Here is a 21261-nt window from a genome sequence, read left to right as displayed (position 1 = left end):
ATCACGTGCGGTTGTGCTCACGTGGATGAATTTGCATGTTCACATAAAGGGGTCAGGTGTGGGTGCGTTCACATGGCACATTTTCTGTGACAGAAGTGCACACATGAAGAGTTTCTGATGCAGCTTTGACCAAAAGGTGAATACAAGGAGGGCTCTAGGATGAATGGAGCGGAGTGAGGAAAATCAGGAAGGATCAGCAACAGGAAGGAAGGCAAGAAAAGAAACAAAGGTGACAGGGAAGTAAACTATAACCAAGAGAGAGGGAATCCACCAGGTAAGTGCAGCCTTCTTATATTGTGACCCGGATGAATACAAGGAGGACTACGCCTCTAGGATGAATGGAGCGGAGTGAGGAAAATCAGGAAGAATCAGCAACAGGAAGGAAGGCAAGAAAAGAAACAAAGGTGACAGGGAAGTAAACTATAAGAAAGAGAGAGGGAACCCACCAGGTAAGAGCAGCCTTACTGTGACCCGGATGTAAACTATAAGAAAGAGAGAGGGAACCCACCAGGTAAGAGCAGCCTTACTGTGACCCGGATGTAAACTATAAGAAAGAGAGAGGGAACCCACCAGGTAAGAGCAGCCTTACTGTGACCCGGATGTAAACTATAAGAAAGAGAGAGGGAACCCACCAGGTAAGAGCAGCCTTACTGTGACCCGGATGTAAACTATAAGAAAGAGAGAGGGAACCCACCAGGTAAGAGCAGCCTTACTGTGACCCGGATGTAAACTATAAGAAAGAGAGAGGGAACCCACCAGGTAAGAGCAGCCTTACTGTGACCCGGATGTAAACTATAAGAAAAAGAGAGGGAATCCACCAGGTAAGTGCAGCCTTCTTATACTGTGACCCGGATGAGGAACCTTGCCGCTGTCTTGGATAGGTGGGACCCTTTTTCTCTACACAGTGAACCCCAAGAATGTTCGAGTGATTGAGGCATCGGTGCTTGATACAAAGCTCCTCAGCACCCGTCTCCCCGGCTGCCATAGCCGTCGTGTTACCTTCCCAGTCATCACTTTGTAAACCCGTCGGTCCCATCTGAAGTTAGCACTAACTCGCACAGACACTGTGGGATTGCATGGCAATGGCAGATCTAATACACCGATGCAGCTGCAATTGAATACATCGGTTTGAAATCGATCAAATCAGTGAACCCGACCGTTGTTGGGTACCCCACCTCCCAGCCGCGCGCACACTAGTCCTCCAGGGCCGTCAATCAGTGGCAGCTGCGCGAGGCGCACGAGCGCAACCAATGACGGCCCTGGAAGAACATCTTGGGACAGCCCTCGCCGTGCCGCACCGTAGCCAGCCAGTGTGACGCGTTACGCGCCGCGCGCTCACCGCCCCGCCCCGCCCGTCGTGCGTGGAGTCCACCATTCTTCTTGCCTGACCCTGCTGCAGACTGTGGCTGCGGGCGGCGCGCGACTCTGAAAGAATCCAAGGTGAGAGAGAGAGGATGGAAGAATAAAGAACCGTCCGGGCCTCCACCTGATGACAATGATTGCACCGCGCACGACCGTCTGTTCAACAAGCACCCGTGACCCAGACTCGGGTTGCAAAGTGCACTCTGCCTTTAGATTTCATTTTGGATCTAATATGATGCGCCACTTTTAAGACACATATTACTTCAGAATTCCCCAACCTGCAGCAAAATCGACATTTCAATGATAGTGCAGTGACGCTATTGGACAACAAGAGTAGACAAAGTGCCACCTAAAAAGGCCGCAACTATCAGTTGGTTAGAAACGTGGACAAAAGCAGTGTGTAGTAATAAATCACTACTCAACGTGGGTTCCAAGATAAGTTTTATTAGTACAAGATAATACAGGTGCTCCCAGCTTGGCGGCTATCTCTCACATCTAACATTCTATCCCGCGCTCCCAGAGGCAGAGCGGACCGTACCAAGAAGGGAGAGGGGAGAGGGGTGTGTGACGAGGGAGTCACGACTGGAGAGGTTACAACACACCTTCCCCCCTAAGAGAACAAAGGAAAAGAGAAGCAGAGCTCCCCAGAGAGGGGCAGGGGAGAACAGTTAAAGGGAGAATAGGGAGAAAGAGTGAGAGAGAGGGGTTTATAGACAAAACAGCGAAAGCAGAGAAACATGAGAGAGAGAAGGATCATGGGGAAGAGGAAATGAAACCGCAACATGAGAAGGGGGAGGATGGGGAAGGCGAGCCCCATTAAGTTGCTGCGAAAGAACAGTGGGGGAGGGGCAAAGTTCCCCCCCAGGTCCAGCAGGTGTTGTCCCGGGATAGTAGGGGGAGAAAAAACAGGATTGAACAGTATCCTGGGAAACTATAAGTGATGGACCAAACCTTAAGGTTAACCCTGGTGTAGGACAGGACGAACGAACTCTGGAACAGTGGGATACTGTGTTCCGCTGGGTCCCACCAAAGGGTCCTGACTATTGGGGGCAACCCCCAGAGGGTAACAAAGAACAAGCAACAATGGAAGGAAGGGGTGAACCTCCCACCCAAAGCCCAAGAAGGAAGTCCCCACGGGGTGGATCTAAATCGAGGGCAACTATAAAGGAAAAACTATGACCCACCATTATAAACTGGCTGTAGTCGCAAAAGGGATACGCAGTTTGGAGTAGCAGAATCTTCCCAATTCTAGGACACCTCCTATGCCACCCCACTTTACTCTTCTACAGTCTCAATAACGAACCTCATGGCAAAGAGTCCCGCACTTCTCCTACTAGTCTTTCCATCCTCCTCTAGAGGGATGATACTGGAGGTAATGTTCATATTTACTATTATGAGCAGTAACTTGGGCCAGGACACTGCTCGGCAACTCCTTCTGGCCCACTATGTCTCTCTTACCGTGTCATCAACGGTGACTGGTCTAGGCCGTCTTTTGTCCTTCCTCCCTTGGCCCTTACCAGAATCCAAACCTTTATCGAAATCCTTGTCAAACAGCTCCCGATGATCCGCATTAGCCTCTTCAGCCCTGAGTCCGTCCCCTTGTTTCTTCACGCGTCTTCCATAGGAGAACTCAGTAGAGATTTCTGGGACACGAAGCTTGTGCTCACTCCTATAATCATAGAGTGAACCCTTCTGACCTGACTGGACCATATGTGGGAAATCTTTTAGTATTTTCTGCATTTCCTTGCTCTCTCTCTCCAACTTCCCACTGTAGGATCTTAGAATGTATTTACCTTTACTCTCACTCTTTGGTTCAATACAACTTGAGTCCACTTCTCTTTCTTGTTCACACTTGACCACATACTCCTCCCTCGTTTTTGTCTTGAACTCAAACGACGTGGTTCTTAGACCCGTCTCTTTGCAATTGGATAGGTTACTCTTACATTTTATCCTTTTCCACTCTTTTGCTGTGGAACTGATGCTTTCTCCTTTCCTTTCGAATTCTCCTTCTTCTCCAACTATACCTTCACTGTTTTTTCTCTCGTGTTTCTTACGTATTTCTCTCTCATCCACCAAATCTTGGTAAGATTCTCGTTTTTCTTTCAGTTTGCCCTTGGCTGTATTTTCCACACGTTCTTCAATACTTGCTGCACCTTCACAAACACCTGCCACCGTGGAAGGCGGCTTGAGGGCCATCAATGCGCAACCCTTGGTTACACTCATGCTTTGTTTCAGTGCCTTCTCCTTCATTTGTTCTCTTCTTCTTCCATTGAGGGATATTCTCAATTTCTTTTGATCCTTCCACCCTAGCATGGTGGGTCCACTTTCTGTTACATATATGGTACTCCTAGTATACTTTCCCTTGTACATTAACTCCATGACTTGGTATCCTATTACGTTGATGTCCTCCCCTGTATATGTCTCCAGGGATATGTTAGCCTCTTTCAATTCGTTTCCATATTTTTTAACTAATTTTTTATTCCAGTCACTCTTGCTTACCCAACTATGACGCGATCCTGAATCTAATATCATATCTGTCATCACTCCTCCAATGCAGATAGTACACCCCAGGTTTATTTTACTTATATTTAGCTCCTCGTTGCTACCCATTTCTTCCTTGAAAACTTCTTCCCTTTGTACTTTTACCAACGAGACATGTGCAAAATATTCATCCAACACCCTCAAGATGTCCTCATAAATATTACTGACTGTTCCTTTCATGAATTATTTTTCCATTTTGTGGTACTTTTTCCGCCCTCCAGTTCCTAAACTGTAAAGCAATACTTCAGCCTTTTCCTTGGGTACAAAGGATACTGCCTCTTCCTCAAGAACTGAAATGTAATTCTCAAAATATTCTTTCCATTCACTCCATTCTGCAACGTTTTCCTCATCCCTCTCCATAAACGGCACTGGTGGCAGAAAATTATACTTCTGGCCCCACTCCATGTTGAATGCGCAGCTATATTTTGGAATTCACGTGAAATGTATTATCCCCCTAATCAGAAAGATGGCGATAAGGGTGAGCTCAGTAGGACACACTAGCGCCCCCGGGATGGTCAAAAGAGATGCGCCAGGAACAGCCACTGGGATTCTACTTTGAAAGTCACTCTCCAATTACGCTTACTGTTTCCTAGCTTGACTCTCTTAAATCTCTAAATATGCTTTGCTCACGCCGTCTGTGGGTTTGAGACCCTGAAGATCCTCAGTCACTTATGCAAAGAGATACTTGTCCCTTTCACGTCGAGCTGCATCACAACTGTATTGATTCTGCCACAAGGATTCCTTGCACTATCAGCCCCTCTTAGGTTTCCTCACGCTGCCACAACTCGCTGCCACACTTAGGTTTTCTACTCGGAACCCTGTTGGTTGCCACGCACCTTCTGTTCCTCTGAAATCTCCTCAAACCGTTTCCATGTGCTGTCAAAGTTCTGAAATTTTCCTCACGCTGCTTCAACACGCTGCTGTGGTTAAGTTTACTACATAGAACCCTGAGGTTTTGCCACGCTCCTGAAGTCTCCACACACCGCTTCCAAATGCTGCCTCAGTTCTAAATTTTCCTCACGCTGCTTCAACACTGCTGCGGTTTATTTTACTTCACAGGACCCTGATGTTTGCATCGCTCCCTCTGTTCCTTCTGAATCTCCTCACACCGCTAGCCAGCGCTGCCTCATTTCTGAGATTTCCTTATGCTGCTTCTACACGCCGTTTCGAATAAGTTCACCACACGGAACCCTGAGGTTTGCCTCGCTCCCTCTGTTCCTTTGAACTCACCTCACGCCACTTCCACGCGCTGCCACCGATCCGATTCACAAGTGGCTACAGGGGGAAACTCCCCACTTAGATCATCTTCAGTAGTTTATGCCGCTCAGTATGCTGCTACAGATAATCTTCAGTCACAGGAACAGAGGCTCGCTACACACTCTGTTCCACTGTTTTTTTTTTTTTTTTTTTTCACACAGCTACCATGCACTGCCTCCGTACAGTATCATAAGTCTTCGGAACCATATGTTACGCTCCACGTGCCTCACAGTGTTTCAGAGGCTCAACGCAATAATGCAGTCCAGCTTGGGTCCCCTACGGTTACTCTCCTTCCCAAATGAATATGTGAATCCTTCTGGATTCTCAGAGACTTTCAATTTCACGCCTCCATTAATTCTGGGAGTCAGGGGAAAGCATCTTCCCAACGCTGTCACTCACTCATGCCTCGAACAATTGTCGCTCACCTCAAATCAGTTCCTTTCGCGTTACTTCAAATGCAACTTTATTCCTAGCTCCGCTCCCTTCTCCTCACGCAGCTTCAAGGTATCACCACATAGACTTGTACGGCTCTGTGACCAAATGGAGAACTTCTGCCTTACTTCATTTTCTCCCAATTCACACGGGAAGTAGATTGTGCTTCTAAGTCCTCCTTCTCACACCCGATGGCAGAACCGGAACTTCCTGTCGACGACTCTGCGGTTCCTCGGGGCAAGACCAGCTCCGTCTTGTCACTCACTTGAATTCCCTGCTTTACGCAGACAGCATGACAGCCCTCCACTCCACGGAGGAGACCTAGCACGGTGCCAAGAGACGCCCCCTCAGAGCCAGGAACGGAACACTTTCGCTACAAGTCGTCTGCTTCACATCGACCTCGACTGCTTCATACACTGTCTCCCGTTCATTACCGGCAAACCGCGGAGCCGAATCTTCAATCCCCACCGGGTAAGTCTTCCTTGTCAAAATTTTCCTCCGCCCAAGCATCAAATCTATCCAGGGGGGAGGCACCAAACTGACCCTGGCTCAGCTCCACGTCCTCGTCGCCAAAAAATGTAGTAATAAATCACTACTCAACGTGGGTTCCAAGATAAGTTTTATTAGTACAAGATAATACAGGTGCACCCAGCTTGGCGGCTATCTCTCACATCTAACATTCTATCCCGCGCTCCCAGAGGCAGAGCGGACCGTACCAAGAAGGGAGAGGGGAGAGGGGTGTGTGACGAGGGAGTCACGACTGGAGAGGTTACAACACAGTGCCACGACTAAGAACATGAATGGAATATGGAAACATCTTGATTACCTGTAGGGAGCGCCAAGAATGATAAAAAACAAAGGACAGTATGTCTGTGAGACACAGCGCTGGGTCGACAGCCATTGTTCATCGCATGTTGTTCCTTCTTAATTCTTTAGAATGGGATGTCCTATTGTGTCTCATTTCATGTGGCTTCTGTGTCGCCTAAAACTGGTCTCTCTAATAAGCCAGAAATCCTGTGAAATCCGGAGCACACCAGTCTCTCCACGATAATCCAGAGGAGAAGCGAGATCGTTTCCATCCTCTCCATTCACCGCCCCACGTGGCTTCGGCAGCAGCAAGCCCTGGTTTGCTGCTTGTAGTAGTGGGCGTTGTAAGGGTGAGGGATGCATTCATGTTTGCTGCTTGTAGTAGTGGGCCTTGTAAGGGAGAGGGATGCATTCATGTTTGCTGCTTGTAGTAGTGGGCGTTGTAAGGGTGAGGGATGCATTCATGTTTGCTGCTTGTAGTAGTGGGCGTTGTAAGGCTGAGGGATGCATTCATGTTTGCTGGTTGTAGTAGTGGGCCTTGTAAGGCTGAGGGATGCATTCATGTTTGCTGGTTGTAGTAGTGGGCGTTGTAAGGGTGAGGGATGCATTCATGTTTGCTGGTTGTAGTAGTGGGCATTGTAAGGGTGAGGGATGCATTCATGTTTGCTGGTTGTAGTAGTTGGCCTTGTAAGGCTGAGGGATGCATTCATGTTTGCTGGTTGTAGTAGTGGGCGTTGTAAGGGTGAGGGATGCATTCATGTTTGCTGGTTGTAGTAGTGGGCGTTGTAAGAGTGAGGGATGCATTCATGTTTGCTGCTTGTAGTAGTGGGCGTTGTAAGGCTGAGGGATGCATTCATGTTTGCTGGTTGTAGTAGTGGGTGAGGGATGCATTCATGTTTGCTGGTTGTAGTAGTGGGCCTTGTAAGGCTGAGGGATGCATTCATGTTGTGCAGTGTTGGATTGTTACTTCACCGGGTGGTAGTGTGATGCTGGGGCTCCGTGGTGGACTTTCCTGGAAGTTAGTGGAGTGGTGGGGTAGGTGTGTGGTACTCTGAGCTGGGAGTCAGGTAGCAGTGTAACAGGGATAGTGTGGTTGTCAGAGGTGAAGTGGTTGTAATGTGAGGGGGTGCTGCTGCTTGTGATATGACAAGGTTAAAGAAAGGGATTATGTAGTGGAGTGATGGGGAATCGTAGTTTGGTAGTGACAGATGGTAATGTGAATCTCTCAGGTGGTATTGCTATGGTATTGGTGATAGCGCTGTGGTGGAATAGAGGAAGGTGGTATTGTTAGACCAGTTTTACTGCAGTCGGGGTTAGCAGGGCATTTATTTTGCGTCTGTGCCATTCTGTAATGTGGTTTGGTTGGATTATATTGTTGGAGAAATGTAGTGCTTGGCTTACTTGTGATTTGCATTGGGTGGTAGTGGTGCTGGAAGGTGCTAACGTGGTAGTGCTGAGGTGGTTGCGTGTTGATTGGGGAGTGTCTAGGGCTGAGGTGGGGTTGCCAGTGTGGTGGTGTGGGAGAGTATTGAGATGATATAGTGGTAAAGTATTTTAAGGCAAGTCCCCTGATAGATCATGCAGTCTGTGTTCTCTTTTGTACTGCCAGTCACCGGTGTATTCAACTGTCTAGCCTTTGACCATGTCATGTGTATGCATGTAACTTGCATGATCGAGGTAACTGTTAGCAGCAATACTACGTGTCTCTCCTCGGAGACTCGGACATCTTTCAAGTGCTCACCGACCTTTTTCCCCAGCAACCCCCCCCCCCCACCCCAAGGGGCGGAAATCTGAGGGGTAGCCCCGGGAGCCACAAGCTCTAGCTACGCCCCTGGCTCTGAAGCCTGCACTGTGCACAGTGCGCCTGTGTACACCTATCATCAACTGTACAGCGCTTAGAAGCAGACCAGGACGGGCAGCTCAGCTCTGAAGCCTGCACTGTGCAGAAAGAGCGCTCAGTCCACAGTGCAATGTGTCATCCTTGCCACCGGGCACCACTCAGGAGACAGGATGGCCATCCAGTGGAGCGTGGGCAGCAGCGCTGCAGGACTGCGCCCAGGCGCGTTGCGGGCACACGCTCTGTCCACATGTCCTGAGTCCTCGTCTGCAGTGCCCTGTTTAGGAGCAGAGCAGAGCCTGGGACTATGTGGGCCTCTGGAAGCCACAGAGAGGGGTACACTCCTGGGACTATGGGGGCCTCTGGAAGCCACAGAGAGGGGTACACTCCTGGGACCATGGGGGCCTCTGGAAGCCACAGAAAAGGGTGCACTGCCCAGGAGACGTCACTGCTTCTCTTTCAACTTATTCCTCTTTGCACCACCATCATGTTCGTTTGTTTACTTTATAAATCACATACAATTTGTTTTAGTTATAACAATATTTGTGATTCCATATGCTTTATGTGTTTATCTATCATTATTACAGGGATATTTTTCACATAGTATTTGCACCTCTGGAAAAAAAACAGAAACCCTTCGGATTTATATTTCTTTTACGGCTCACACCGCCCGACACCAACACACTCAGACCTCAGACATTATTTTTACACCGATTCCGAGATCTTGCAGCGCGATTCCGTCCATACAAAGCGCCTAGACACATTCTCACTCCACACATCTGCATTTCACTTCCATCCCCCTCGCCGCCTGTAGGTTCCTGGCGCCCCCTATATTTACATATTATACCGATGAATGGATGCCCCATGCACAGGATCAGCCTCTGCCATGTTTACAGAGTGACACTGAACTGATAATATTTCCGCTAATTCAACATTCGCGCCACATCTGCCCGAGCTTATCTGGACATTAGTTGCCAGGGGGCACTTTACTCTTTCTTCCAATCAAAGTACCTGCTTCTTGTAACATTTCCCTTATTTAAACTCCCCACAAGCCTCCGCTCACAACAGTTCCTCTGAAGCGCCCAGAGGCATATTGAGGCGCTGTGCTGGTTTCAAGCTTTGTGTTGTGGTAAGTGCATCGAAGCACTTTAAATGTACAAAGTGTTGCAATGTTGTCTTGTTTGTATGATTTGCATTCATGCTATGTACTTTTTTTTTAGGCACGGAAATAACGTTGCTTGAAAACACTTTCTAAGCCTGTTCCCGTGGCAAATCGTTAAAAGTGTATTACAACAATTTATTTTCTGCTGTAAGTAGATTAGCGTATTTTTACCGGAATAATGTGAGTTGGCAGCTCAGCTACGTTGATTTTTCGATTCGTACATTTCACAGGTAAAAAAGAGTTTGTGTTAAGGAAAACCAAGCGGAAAATGTACATTACGGTTACAAAAGGGAACAATTTACGATGGTGGCTGCGCCCTAAAGTTATTCTGGGGCTTGGTTATGGGACGGGGCGCTTATCTGAGAAATGCATTTAAACGTGCACGTTTAATCGACAATATATGGCGTACAACCATGCCATGTTTCATTTAACATATTTGCAAGAGAAAGTTTTACAGTAACAAAATGTTTGCCCTGCTTTTAAAATGCTTTGCACCAAACCAGTGTTTACATAAACCCCGTGCTTTTTTCTCATCGAAACAGCCAACATATGTGTCAAAGGTTGCCCCTTATAACATCACTTATTTTATTTTCGTAAACAGGTACTGAAATAACTTCGTTTGACAACACTTCTGCACCTGTTACTGTGAAGAATCGATACAAGGCACTATCGGAAGAGTTTTTGCTGTGTAAGTACATTAGCTACATTTTTCTGTCCGTAATTTAAATGTTTACTTATTTGGAGTTTGCCCTACATAAGAGGTTTCTTTGCATTTTTATCCTGTGAAGCTAAAATGTCCTCTTAAAGCTAACAATTGAATCTTGTTTCTTATAATCAGTAAACGAGAGCATTATTTATACACTGCTGGCGCAAAGCTAAATATCTAGGGGCTTCATTTGAACCGGTGCTTAACTGAACGCGATTTTGCAAAGTGCTTTTACACATGCACAGTTAATACAATACATAACGTTGGAAAAAAATATTTACTAGGTTATATTTCAAAGTTGGAATTTACCAATATAATGTGATTTCGACTGTGGGGGAAACAGCCTTCTTTTGCCCCTCACGGGTCTGTCTCGTCCTTTCTGCCTCCTGAGACCTCGCGGATACATGGCAAGTCTCTGCCTCTCACCTCTCAGCTCTGCAAAGTGCAAAGCCTGCAAAGTGCCCCCACACATTGCCCAGATGGAGACAGCAACAAACATCGCCCCCTCCCCCCTACCTTCCCAAATCCTTTCGGTTCTTTGATGTGCCTGGTTTTTATTTACATTGAGACATCAACGCCACGTGCACAATCGCGCAAATCTAACACCAGATTGCACTATTTATACCTATTGGCAAATGTACGCTGCTGCCAGCGCACCTATAGTTATGTATGGGCTTTTTTATAACCGGTGTTGAACGGGACGCTTAGCTGCGCAATGCAGTTCAACATGCTAATTTACTATATTACAGATCCCGTGCAAACCATGTCAGGTTTAATATACAACATTTACAAGCCAAAAGTTGCCTTTTAAATACCGGTTGCACAAAATTTATACAGCGTTGCACAAAGCCAGTATTTATACAAAATCCTACGTTTTGGCTTATTCAATCAGCCAACATTTGAGTTAAAGCTAGACCCTCCTAACATAATATTTGTTATTTACGGTAACACATGTATTCTTTACAAAGGTACAGAAAGAACATCTTTGGACGCCTTATACACCTGTTACACCGGACAATCGTGACAGGAGTCCCAGCGGACATTTTTAACTTTGTGTAAGTACTTTTCCTAAATATTTCACATAGTGATGTCACTTGTTTACTTTATTCACCTTAGCATGGCATTGCATGTTGCCTTATTTTTTTTCTCACTTCAAAAAATACTTAACTATAAAGGAAATAAGCAAACGTCGGTCATTAACACAATCTAAAGGATCCTATTCTCACTGCTGTCTGCGCCCCTATAGTGCTTCGCCCTTTATTTTCAAGGGTCTGAGAGTGAAGGCGCTTTAGCTGAAGGATTTTCAACCTGCATATTTACTATAATGTACACCGGGCGGAAGGATACAGGGCCTTATTTGTGAAGGTCTTGCGCCGCCGGTGCGTCACTTTTAACATGGGAAAGTGACGCACATAAATGAGCCCCGCTGTAATTACGATGCTTTGTTTCTAAGGTTACGCTTTTCACGATAACAAATGTTTTACACAGATTTACAAATGTTTTCCACAAACCCCGTTTGCATCAGAACCCCAGGGTGTTTGCTCTCAGGGCTCAGTTTATTCTCTTCTGCCCCAGCCTCGATATACACGCCAAGAGTCGCACCCTTCAGCTCTGCAAAAGAATAATGCTGGCAAAATGCAACCCACCTCCACTCTGCCAGGGAGCAAGCATCAGACACCGCCTCCCACCCCCCCAAACCCACCTCCCACCCAGCCATGGAGCCCCCCCAAACCCACCTCCCTCTCTGCCATGGAGCCAGCGACAGACACCGCCCCCACACCCCAAACCCACCTCCCACCCTGCCATGGAGCCAGCACCAGACACCGCCCCCCCACCCCCCAAACACACCTCCCACCTGCCATGGAGCCAGCGACAGACACCGCCCCCATCCCCCAAACCCACCTCCACTCTGCCATGGAGCCAGCGACAGACACCGCCCCCCCACCCCCCAAGCCCACCTCCCACTCTGCCATGGAGCCAGCGACAGACACCGCCCCCCCACCCCCCAAGCCCACCTCCCACTCTGCCATGGAGCCAGCAACAGACACCACCCCCACCCCCCAAACTCACCTCCACTCTGCCATGAAGCCAGCACCAGACACCGCCCCCCACACCCCCAAACCAACCTCCACTCTGCCATGGAGCCAGCAACAGACACCGCCCCCACCCCCCAAACCCACCTCCACTCTGCCATGGAGCCCACCCAAACCCACCTCCCACTCTGCCATGGAGCCAGCAATAGATACCGCCAACCCCCCCCCCCCCCAACCCACCTCCCACTCTGCCATGGAGCCCCCCCAAACCCACCTCCCACTCTGCCATGGAGCCAGCAACAGATACCGCCAACCCCCCCCCCCCCGCCCCCCCCAACCCACCTCCCACTCTGCCATGGAGCCCCCCCAACCCACCTCCCACTCTGCCATGGAGCCCCCCCAAACCCACCTCCCACTCTGCCATGGAGCCCCCCCAAACCCACCTCCCACTCTGCAATGGAGCCCCCCAAACCCACCTCCACTGTGCCGTGGAGCCAGCGACCGACATCGCCCCCCACACCCCCAAACCCACCTCCACTCTGCCATGGAGCCAGCGACAGACATCGCCCCCACACCCCCAAACCCACCTCCACTCTGCCATGGAGCCAGCAACAGACACAGCCCCCCACCCCCCAAACCCACCTCTGCTCTGCCATGGAGCCCCCCCAAACCCACCTCCACTCTGCCATGGTGCTAGCACCAGACACCGCCCCCCACCCCCCAAACCCTCCTCCACGCTGCCATGGAGCTCCCCCAAACTCACCTCCACTCTGCCATGGAGCCAGCGACATACACCGCCCCCCACACCCCCAAACCCACCTCCACTCTGCCATGGAGTCCCCCAAACCCACCTCCACTCTGCCATGGAGCCAGCGACCGACACCGCCCCCCACCCCTCAAACCCACCTCCCACTCTGCCATGGAGCCAGCGACAGACACCGCCCCCTTCCATCCGAGCTACAGAAACCGACCCGAGCCCTCCTCCGACCTTTACAAACGCGTTCACTGTGGGGATTCCACACACTCCGCCCCTTTATTTAACGCAGTAAAGAACGGAAATGCGCAGACATGAAAAGGCATTTTTAATACTGCAGCTGCCCGCTTTATTTCCGCTTTAAAAGCAGCTTTTTATGTGCACAAAAAGAGACTTTTCAAGATGGTGCTGCAGATGCATTTCACATGTATTTCAAATATGAGCGAAAAAAGACAGAACAGTAAAATTAAAATACACCATTTATAACCCCCGGCAGCCACGTCCTAAGATATTACTACATCAGCTTTGCCTAATAATGTACAACTATTCAGACGGACTGTTTACAAAATGTAGCTTTTAATCTACTTTGTCACATATTTTACTTTATTAACGCTGGACTGCCATTGCATGTTGCATTTTTTTATTCTCATTTAAGGAAATACTTACCTACTAAGGGAAACAACATTTTTTTTAAATTAAACTCGTTAGGAGCTATACTAATTGCCACTGCTGACTGCGCCACTATGGTTATTCAGGGTTTTTTTTAAGGGTCTGTAACTGAACGCGCTTTAGCTAAATGCTTTTAAACATGTATATTTAATGCAATGTATACCATGCGTGAAGATACACTATTTACTATCTTTAATACACCACTATCTTTCTAAACATATCCTACCCCTCTAATAAACATCAAATAACCTTGTTCACCTTTGGTATCCCGCTACTAACCCTGAACTAACTTTCTTCTGCGACTCTAATACTACTATACCCCTCTGGTAACAGTCTACCACTCTACACCAGTACCCCTCTACAGGCCCTCTACTACCCCTTTCCTACACTTCTATACCTCATCTACCCTTCTATCCTTCCATACATCTACTACCCCTCAAACCCTCTACCCTTGTACCCTTCTACACCTATGTTACACCTTCACTAGCCCTCTACCCCTCTTCTTTCCCTCTTCTACACCTCTACCACTCTTAAACCTCTGTAACTAACTTCTATCTATCTACATCTCTTATGCCCTACTACCTGTAATAACAGTATACTACCCTTCTACACTTATACAGCTCTACTCCTCTCTTAACCCGCTAATACCCCTGTACTAATCTTCTTCTACTCCACTTCTAATCCTATACCCCTCTGCTAACACTATACTCCAGTACCCCTCTAGTACACCTCTACACATTTTCTACCCTTATATCCATCTACTGCCCCTCTAACACTCTACACTTCTACACCTATTGTACACCTCTAATACCCCTCTACTATACCTAGCCCAGTAAACCCACTGTTCTACCCCTTTACTACCTCTCTACAAATCATCTAACCGTCTATACTTCTATCCATCTAATAACCCGAACCCTCTAACCCTATACCTTTCTACACCTATTCTACCCCTCTACTACCCATCTACTACCTCTCTGCCCCTCTTCTTTCCTTCTTCTACACCTATACCACTCTTATACCTCTCTAGCCATCTTCTATCCCTCTACACCTCTTATAGCTTACTACCCCTGTTCTAGCCGTCTACTAGCCCTCTACACTTATAACCCTCTACTACCACTCTAACCCTCTAATACTCCTCTACTATCCCTTTTCTAAACATAAGTCCATCTTGCCCTCTTTCACCATTTTAGCCCTATACTAACCCTCTACTATCCCTCTATTAACACTACAACCCTCTTCGACCCCTATAACCTTCTGCCCTGCTATCCATCTATCTAGCTACACCTCTAACTCTCTAACATCCCTCTAATACCCCACTAAACTTTTACAACACTACTCAATTACTACCCCTCTTGTTCCCTGCTAACACTATAATAACCAACTAACCTTGTACTACACCTCTAAACCTCTAATAACACTTTTCTTATTCTTAACCCCTCTACCCCTCTTCTACTCTTCTACACATTTACTTTTTACAACTCTACTAACCCCTCTAGCCCTTTACTACAGCTATAATACCCATCTAACCCTTTTCTAACCCTATACGCCTCTAGCATTCTACACATCTAACCTTGTACCCCTCTACCCCTATACCAGCCCTCTAATATCCCTATCCTACACCTCTTATCCTATTCTACCCCTATATCCCTCTACATTTTTAGCCATCTACACATCTACCCTTTTTGCACTCCTCTAATATACCTCTACCCATCTTCTTTACATCTTCTACCACTCTACCACTCTTCTACCTCTATACCTCTATACCCCTATTGCATCCCTCTACACCTTTTCTACAACACTACCGCTCTTGTACCCATCTACTATCCTTCCATCATTATATCCCAATACCCCTCTACTAGCCCTCTACACAGTTAATACCCCTACATCCTTCAATCCCACGACTAAAAATCTATCATTTTACCCATCTCATAACACTCTACTACCCATAAAATACCCTTCCTCACCTTTAATATCCCTCTAATAACTCTCAACTACCCCAGTGCTATCTTTATTATACCCATTTTATAATACTATACCACTCTGCTAACAGTTTTAAGCTTCACCCCAGTACCCTTATAGTGCCACTCTTCTTCACCTATACTACCTCTCAACACCGCATATACCTTTATAAACTTCTATTCATCTACTACCCCTCTACAACCCCTGTACACATGTACCCCTCTACACATATACTACCACTCTATCCTTCTAACCCTCTGCTACACCTACATCCTTATACCTCTCTACTACCCCTCAACTACCCATCAAAAACGTTCTATCCCTCTATTAACCCTCTACTACCCCTGTACTAACGTTTTTATACTACTATCCTACTCCTTTATCCCTCTGCTCTCACTCTCGCCCTCGACCCTAGTACCCCTCTAGTGCCCCTCTTCTACATCTTTACTACCCCACAACATCTCATCTACCGTTCAAGCCTTCTATCCATCTACTACCCCTTTACACATAGACTACCTCTATAGCCTGTACTATTCTACACCTATTACACCCCTCTAGTAGCTCTCTAATAACCCTCTACACCTCTTCTTTCACTATTCTACCCCTCTGCCATTCTTCGACCTCTATTCCCTTCTTCTGTCCCTCTACACCTCTTATAGCCTACTAGCCCTCTTCTACTATCTACTACCCTTCTACACCAATACCCCTCTACTACACCTACACGACTCTACTACCCCTCTATCCTTCTACACCTCTTCTACCCCTCTACTACACGTCTATTCTTCTACCCATCTACTACCCCTCGGCTACACCACAACTACCCAGCTAAACATTTACTATTCCTTTACTAACCCTCTACTACCCCTGTATTAACCTTCTTCTACTCCACTTCTAACACGCTACTCCAGTACCTCTCTAGTGCCCCTCTGCTACCCCTGTACTACCCCTCTACACCTCTTCTACCCTTCTATACATCTATTGTTCCTCTAACACTCTACTTTTTTAGATCTAATCTACACCTCTACTAACCCTCTACTATACCTACCCTTCTAATGCCCCCATTCTACTCCTTTACTATCTTTCTACACCTCATCTAGACTTTTATCCTTATATCCATCAAGTACCCCTCTGCCCATCTACCCCTGTACCCTTTTACGCCTATTATACCCCTCTACCCCTCTTCTTTTCCTCTTCTATACATGTAACACTCTTATACCTCTCTACGCATCTTCTATCCCTCTACACCTCTTATAGGTTACTACCCCTGTTCTACCGTCTACTACCCTTCTACACTTATACCCCTCTACCTCTCTACTACACCACTACTACCACTCTACCCCTCTAATACTCCTCTACTAACCCTTTTCTAAACCCAAATCCATCTATCCCTCTTTTACCCCTTTAACCCTATACTAACACTCTACTATCCCTCTACTAACACTATAACCCTCTACCCTTCTATCCATCTACCTAGCTAAACATCTACACCGCGAGCATCCCTCTACTACCCCTCTAACCTTTTCCAACACTATCCCTTTACTACCCCTCTTCTTGTAGCCTACCTCTGTAATACCCATCTTCCCTTGTACTACAACTATAAACCTCTACTAACCCTTTTCTTCCGCTCAACCCCTCTAAAACTCTTCTACTCACCACTCTACCCCTCTAATACTCCTCTACTAACCCTTTTCTAAACCTACATCCATTTAGACCTCTTGTACCTCTTTAGCTCTATACTAACACTCTACTATCCCTCTACTACCACTATAACCCTCTTCTACAACTATAACCCTCTACCCTTCTATCCATCTACCTAGCTACACATCTACACCTCAAACATCCTTCTACTACCCCTAAAACCTTTTCCAACACTACCCCTTTACTACCCCTCTTCTTGTAGCCTACCACTATAATACCCATCTTCTCTTGTACTACACCTCTAAACATCTACTGACACTCTTCTTTCCCTCAACCCCTCTAAACCTCTTCTACTCGTATACACATTTACCCCTCTATAACCCCTCTAACCCTTTACTACTCCCTCAAATACTACTTTAACCCTCTTCTAGCCCTATTCACCTTTATCCTTATACCCAACTAACATTCTAACACTATACCACTGTAATACCCCTCTACTACCCCTCTAATACTTTTCTACCCCTATAGCCCTCTACCTTTTTGCATATCTACACATCAACACCTGTAGCACCGCTCACTACCCCTCTTCTTTACCTCGTCTACCCCTCTAACACTCTTCTACCTCTCTACCCATCTTTTATCCCTCTACACCTCATCTACACCACTAACTCTCTTTAACCCCTCTACTACCTTTATATACTTCTATCCCAATACCCCTCTACATCCTTACTACCCCTCTATCCTTCAAAACCTCTTGAAACTCTCTTCTATACCTATTTTCTTCAACACACCTCCTAACACTCTACTAGCACTCAAATAACCTTCAACACCTTTAATAGCCCTCTAATAACCCTGTACTACCTTTCTTCTACATCTTTTCTAATACTATACCCCTCTGCTACCACTTTCAACCTCTTCCACAATAGCCCTATAATGGTCCTCTTCTACCCCTCGACTACACCACATATACTCTTCTATCCATCTTCTACCCCTCTAATACCCCTTTACACATGTACCACTCTACACATCTACTATCCCTCGATCCTTATAACCCTCTTCTAACCCTCTACTACACCTCTATCCTTATACCCATCTCCTACCTCTCTACTATACCCTCAACTAGCATTTTACATCTTTTCTATCCCTATATTAACCCTCTACAACCCCTATACTAACATTTGTAGTCTGTCCTACTCCTTTACCCCTCTGATCTCACTCTACACCTCAACCCTAGTACCCCATTTCTACTACTTTACTACCCCTCTACACTTCATCTAGCCTTCTAGCCTTCTATCCATGCACTGCCCCTCTACCCATGTACTACCCCTCTTCCCCTGTACCATTGTACACCTATTATACCCCTCTAATAAACCTCTACCCCTTTTTTTACGATTCCACCCCTCTACCACTCTTCTACCTCCATACCCCTCTTATATACCAACTACCATTGTACACCTTTTCTATACCTCTATTAACCCTCTATTACCCCTGTACTAACATATTTATACTCTCCTACTCCTTTACCTCTCTGCTCTCACTCTTCACCTCTACCCTAGTACCCCTCTACTGCCCCTCTTCTACCACTTTACTACCCCTCTACACCTCTTCTAGCCTTCTATCCATCTACTAACCCTCTACCCATGTACTACCCCTCTACCCCTGTACCCTAGTACACCTATTATACCCCTCGAATAACCCTATGCCCCTTTTCTTTCACTATTCTACCCCTCTAACACTCTTCTACCTCTATACCCCTCTTCTATCCCTCTACATATTTTATAGCCTACTAGCCCTCTTCTACCCCTTTACTACCCCACTACCCCTCAACTACCATTCTGCACTTTTTCTATCTCTCTATCAACCCTCTACTACCCCTGTATTAACGCTTTTATAGCCCTCTCCTGCTCCTCTACCCCTCTGCTACCACTATACCCCTCTACCCTAGTACCCCTCTAGTGCCCCTCTTCTAACCCTCTACTACCCCTCTACACCTCATCTAATCTTATATCCTTCAATCCATCTAATATTCCTCTAACCATCTACTACCCCTCTATCTCCGTAACATTATAATCCAATTATACCCCTCTAATACCCCTCTACCCCTCTTTTTTCACTATTCTACCCCTCTACCACCTCTATCCCCCTATTCTATCCCTCTACACCTCTTATAGCCTAATAGCCCTCTTCTACCACCATTCTACACTTCTACCACAATACCCCTCAACTACACCTCTACTATTCCTCTATCCTTCATCCCCTCTTATACTCTTGTACTACAACTCTATCCTTCTACACATATCCTACCCCTGTACTACACCTCAAATACCCTTCTACACATTTACTATCCCTCTACTAACACTCTACTACCCCTCTACTAACCTTCTTCTACTCCACTTACAATCCTATACCCCTCTATTACCTCTCGAACACTCTGCCTTTGTCCACCTATTCTATACCTCTACTACCCTTCTACTACATCTCTTCTACCCCTACAACTTTCTGCTACCCCTCTAACTCTGCTACCCCTCTACACTAGTGAAGTAGTGTGGCTCACTGGTTAGAGGCGGCAGACCCGAGAGCAGAGGACGGCCCGGGACCAGGGTTCGATTCCCGGCGCGGCAGGTTTCTGGACCAGGGTCAGCGGACTCGATAATTCTCTCGCCTCGGTGCCCACTCTGATCAGCGATCACACTCGGCAACTCTGGGCATTAGCTTGCCTCATCTTCACTAACGGCCCCACCAGACCGCCGGGGATGCCTGGTCTCACCCTGGAGATACCCATTAAGGGACCATCTCTCAGGGAAGCCAGGAAGGGTTTCGCAGCGGTCGAAGCGCCTTGGGACCCTACGGGTAAGTAGTGCGCTATATAAATGCCAATACATTTACATTTACACCACTACTACCCCTCCAACCTTCTACTATCCCACTAACCCCCTTCTACACCTTGACTAACCCTCTAACATTCTACCCCACTACCCCTCTACTACACTTCTACCCCACTTCTATCCCTCTAACCCTCTTCTACTCAAACTAACCCTCTTCTACCCGTATACTACCCTTCTACCCCACTGCCCCTCTACTACCCCTCAATCCTTCTACCCCTCTCCCTATTTGTTTTATTTTTACTCAGTTTATATGTATGTTTGTACATTTACCTTTTATTTGAACGGAGAAAGTTCCTAGGGGAGGCATTTATCCACCTTTGACACACAGCTTGCCAAAACACTGTACCTACAGGAGTGGGTTTCAAATAATTCTATAAATTGAATATAGGCTGTGATTTCCTCTAATCAATAGGGACGGCTCCCCTCGACAGTCTTTGAAGGACTCTCACCAAAGGTTTTAGGTAATTTCATTGCAAAACGAATGCAAACAATGTGTTTGCAGTGTATGATTTTGCTGGCTGTAATCATAATCTTAAACAATCCTATGTAAATCCTAGTCTCCCACATATAAACTTTGACCCCTGGTTTTCAAGCTGCCTTTATTGAGAACTGAAGGCTCCAGATTGGAATCGCTCTAAATTGAATAACGTTGTTTCCTGTATTAAAAATAGGAATGACAAAAATTCTGATGTTTTCGGACAGAAGTTCGTTTGAGGACAATTTTGTTTTCTATGTGTAAATTGATACAAGAAAGCGCATCATCTGAGCGTAGTATTTTGGCGAATTAACTAGAAATGCTCAATCCATTTTGAAGTTGCAGCCACTGAACTTCAGCAGTGCATTCTTTGCATTCTGTACTATAATATTAAAGACATAAAGATGGATATTTGTTATCACAAGACAGACTTTGTAGCTTTTCTCAGGCTCTGTGCTCGGGCTCCGGCGGGAGTGTCAACAAAGCAAGCCGTTGATCGCTGAATGGTGCCTGCTTGTACAGGGTGGTCACTCCTTGACCACAAGGGAGATTCTTCAGTCTTCTATTTCAACTAGAACGTCTAAGGCCCAGAGTTTCGTTTCAAGTTTCAGTCAGGATTACTCTAAAGTCTTGGGACTCAGCTCCTACCTATATACCAAATCTAGGGGCTGAATTACCTGCTAGGTCCCTCCTATGGGTGGGACCAGGGAAGGGGGTGGTTACACCCCTTTCCCTTTGTCCAGG

General features: G+C 46.7%; 1 protein-coding gene across 1 annotated transcript in view; it reads left to right on the top strand.

Annotated features, from left to right (window-relative positions):
- The first annotated feature begins 1359 nt into the window (after positions 1-1359).
- Positions 1360-21261, top strand: part of LOC144767327 (uncharacterized) — a 92475-nt gene continuing 72573 nt past the window's right edge. The window contains exons 1-3 of the mRNA XM_078650812.1: positions 1360-1440; positions 10000-10086; positions 11073-11159. The gene's annotated coding sequence lies outside the window, so the exon portion shown is untranslated. The remainder of the gene's footprint in view (positions 1441-9999; positions 10087-11072; positions 11160-21261) is intronic.

The sequence above is a fragment of the Lissotriton helveticus genome, chromosome 1_1 (genome assembly GCF_964261635.1).
Source record: "Lissotriton helveticus chromosome 1_1, aLisHel1.1, whole genome shotgun sequence".
Classification (NCBI taxonomy): Eukaryota; Metazoa; Chordata; class Amphibia; order Caudata; family Salamandridae; genus Lissotriton; species Lissotriton helveticus.
This window is presented reverse-complemented; position numbering and strand designations above follow the sequence as displayed.